Source organism: Carlito syrichta, unplaced genomic scaffold, assembly GCF_000164805.1.
Source record: "Carlito syrichta isolate Samal-C Ts95f unplaced genomic scaffold, Tarsius_syrichta-2.0.1 Scaffold92719, whole genome shotgun sequence".
Classification (NCBI taxonomy): Eukaryota; Metazoa; Chordata; class Mammalia; order Primates; family Tarsiidae; genus Carlito; species Carlito syrichta.
Genome location: NW_007036815.1, coordinates 1 through 4,178, shown reverse-complemented (window position 1 = coordinate 4,178; position 4,178 = coordinate 1). Strand labels below are relative to the sequence as shown.

General features: G+C 39.7%; 1 pseudogene; it reads left to right on the top strand.

Moving 5' to 3' along the window:
• Positions 1-2,915: 2,915 nt before the first annotated feature.
• On the top strand, positions 2,916-3,961 carry LOC103263169 (annotated as a pseudogene).
• Positions 3,962-4,178: the final 217 nt, after the last annotated feature.

Here is a 4,178-nt window from a genome sequence, read left to right as displayed (position 1 = left end):
TAGCTGAGTAAGAGTTGGATGTGACACAAGCTTCAGACAATCAATTACTACCTATAGATTTCATGTCTTAAACTAAACCATCCATAAATATGTTTGCTGAAGAGTCTTTTACAAAGTCAAACTATGAACTGGCAAAGATCATTTACCAAGTCATCAAAAGGCTATAGAATATAAGGACTAAGAAAATGTACACTACAGTCAAATTGCCAAGGTTTGAATTTGTCCCTATTGCCTGTTTAAATTATATAATCTGTTTTTCTAGTTCTCCATCAGTAACATGGGTATAATCCCAGTACCCTACCTTTCTAAGGCATCAAGATATTGCATAGAGTAAAAATGCAGGAATGTTTAAATACTACTAAGTTAGCTGTTAATGGAATGAGTACTAAAATGATGGCTAAACTGTGAACATTGGTAACTTCCTTCAAACAAATCGATTCTATTAGGAAAAGCATTCAGGTAAAATACTACAAGACTTGGAAGGAATACTGAATACAGGTCACTGATTGATTAACTCAAACTATTAGTCAAAGTTGTTGAATTGCCAAAGGTATCCAAATTCTGAGATATCATTTGAAGTCAAACTTTAAGATGCATTCTTTCTACCAGTCCTTCCCTTCTCCCTTTCTTTTTTCCTCAATATGTGGCATACATCCTGATTTTAATAAAGTAAACATTTTGTGCCTCAATTTAAGATAGAGTTGAAGGTGAGCTAATAATAACAGTATAGTGATTCTTTGCTATTATCTGATCTTTCAATGTTTAAGTGAGGGCCCAATGCTAATGCAAGCTTTAAGAAAATTGCACCAATAAAAAAAATCTACAAATTTGGAAACTATATCTTAATGAAGAAATTATTGATTTGCATTGAGAAATAACCACTATAAAACCCCAAATGCCTGAACATTCTGTTCCCTGCAAATTCAATCTCTTCACTTTGGCCACCATGATATCAAGGCACAATGAATTTCAGTCTCTATTTCTCAAAATGTTCAAGGTATCATCATTGCTAAAAAGAAAAAAAAATGTTTACAAGTTCCTAGTTTTTGTTTTTTTGAGTGGAAGTCTCACTCTGTTGCCCAGGCTGGAGTGCAGTGTGGCACAGTCACAACTACCACAAGCTTCACTTTACCATATGGTTGGCAATTTTAGAATGAATTAGTACTTTTTAGCTATTTATTTAGACACATTTCAAAGTAATTTATGTATAAAATTATGTACTTTTAAGTGAAGAATTTTTGGCACAACAATGTTAAGTAATTTTTCCAAAGTAATATGGTAGAACTATAATTTAATTCAGAGTGGGCTAAAGAGTTTATACATACTACCTTCAGATGTTGTTTATCAATTATGAAAAGTTCTATTCCTGGCTTAATAAACATTATTTAATTATAATAAAGGTTAAATTTTATCAGTTGTTTTTAATCAGCTACTTAAATATTACATGACTTTCCCTTGTAAAACTCCTAATGTGGGAAAATACAGATTTTTAAAAATTAAAATATACTAACATTTGTAATGTAAAACTAGTTTTTCATGAATTTTTTGTTTTTAATAAACTTTACTGATTTCAGAACACATTATTTGAAAAATCCTTACCTCATTAACAAGGGTAACTGCATAATCAACATTTGTATACTCAACCCTGAATTGTACCCTACATATTTATAATACAAAAAAGAAAGAAAAATCTTAACTATGGTGTATATTGCCACTGATTTGTTATCATCTATTACAAAAAGTTGTTATCATTGCTTATTACTATGAGATTAGTCTATAATGCTTCTTCCTCATACTGCCCTTTTCTGGTTTTGTTGTCACATTCACATAACCTGCCTAACTCTTGGAGTATTCTAAATTTTTAGTACTAATATAGACTGTATAAGATAGGGAGCATTTGTTTCTTAAATGTTTGCTAAAGTTTCCATCTAAAGCCTTGGAATTTAAGGTAACAAAACTTTAGTTGTTACTATTCAGATTTGCTATTTCATCTCACATTTTTGAAAATATTTTTCTTTTTTTTTTTGAGTTGGAGTCTCATTTGTCACATTGCTGGAGTGCAATGTCTGCTCCTGGCCACCACAGCCACGACCAGCTGGGCTCCAGTGATCCTTCCGCCTCAGCCTTCCAAGTAGCTGGAACTACAGGTGCGCACTACCACACGCGACTGATTTTTGACTTGTAAAGATGAGGCCTCACCAAGTTGCCCAGGAAGGTCTCGAACCCACGGGGTCAGGCAATCCACTCACCTCAGTCTCCCAAGGCATGGGATTACAGGCTGAGCCACCGAGCCCAGTGAAAATATTTATCTAAAGATTAATTTTTATCTATGTTTTTAAATTTACTTACATGAAATATTCTTACATAAAGCATTCTCTTACTTTATTTGTTATTGCATGCTTTGCTAACTTTGTTTAGCATATTTATTACCATTACTTTATCTAGATTTCCTTTACACTTTTCTAATTTCTTGAAAGAAATACTGCTAATAATTTGCACATTTTTTTTTCTTTTCTAATATGAGATTGTGGATCTATAGATTTTCCTTTAAGAACCTCCTAAGCTGCTATGATGAGCTTTGATGTTTTATTAGATTTGTCTTAATTTAGTTCTAAATTTGTACTAATTTTATTGCATGTAATTTTTCTTTGCTGAGGTGTTATTTAAAATTATCAAAATGAGCCTCGGCCAGGGTGGTTGGTGAGCCGGGAGTTGTGGGTGCATGGGGCTGTCTGGCTATGCCTCGGAACAGGTTCTGCCAGCAGAAAACCTTGGCAAGGAGGCTCGAGGGCTGGAGCCCAGAGTTGGCAGTGCCCAGAAGAGATGTGATCTGGGTGGGCAGGCTGCTCATTGACCTGTAGCTGAAGTCACAGATGCTGGCTCCTAGGCCAGGCCTGCCCCGCCCCTGGTCCAACATGTGCCTGCTGGTGCAGAAGGTGCTGCTGGCGGCTGTCTGCACATTGGCCCTGGTGCTGGCGTCCAGCTGAAGCAGCAGGTGCTGGAGTGCTGGGCGGTGCTGGTGGGCCCTTGGAGCCCCCGGTAGCCATGTGGCCCGAGTAGGAGGATCCTATGGTGATGATGCGAGTCGACCTCATGCCTACAGCGAGGCAATGCTGGACACCCACTCCAAGGTGCACTGCAGTGAGGAGATGCACGTCATTCTGCACGTGCTGGCCACATGCTAGGTCTGGTCCAAGTCTGGCTGCCAGAAGCTGAGGCTGGATGAGGCGGGTGTGACGGACTCAGTGCTGGACCCACCATACAGGCCTTCATCCTGGAGGTTATTGCCAAGCATAGCTAGTTGGCCCGCATGCTCTAAAACAAGGACCCCTTCACACTCAAGTCCTCAGTGTACCTGTCATGCCTGTTCCCCAACTCCAAGTTCTTGCTGATGGTACATGACGGCTGGACCTCTGTGCACTCCATGATCATATGCAAGGTCACCATCACTGGCTTCGACCTCAGCAACTACCACGACTGCCTCAAGTAGAACAAAACCATCGAGGTTATGTATGCACAGTGCATGGAGGTGGGCAAGGACAAGTGTCTGCCCCTGTACTACAAGCTGCTGGGGTGGCACCTGCAGCACTCCCTCAAGCTCATCCTTGACTTCCTGGGCATTGCCTGGAGTGATACTGTTTTGCACCGTGAGGACCACATTGACAAGCTCCAAGACAGGTCATGAAGCCAGGTCATCAAGCCTGTGAACTTAGAAGCGCCCTCCAAGTGGACTGGCCACATCCCTAGGGATGTGGTGCGGGACGTGTCCCAGATCAACCCCATGCTGGCTTGACGTGGCTATGACCCCTATACAAACTCACCTAACTAAGGCAACCCTGACCCCATTGTCATCAATAATATAAACTGGGTCTTGAAATGTTGCTATAAAACACCAGTCAATCTGAACGGATATTTTCAGGTGAACCACAACAACACCTCCTTCCACTTAGGAAACTCATGATTTCCAGGTCTCTGCAAATGGCTTTGTTGCCAAGAAGAGGAGAAACTGCATTCAAGAGGAAATTGGACCTCTAATTCAAGCATATTTCTTGCTATTAATTGTCCAAACAGGACTGCTAGTGAGGAACCTATTTGTATATGTTTGCAGAAGCTGAATCATTGAAAACATACCGTGAAATCCTCTATCTTTGGACACTCAAAGACAGAGAGCAAAGAGT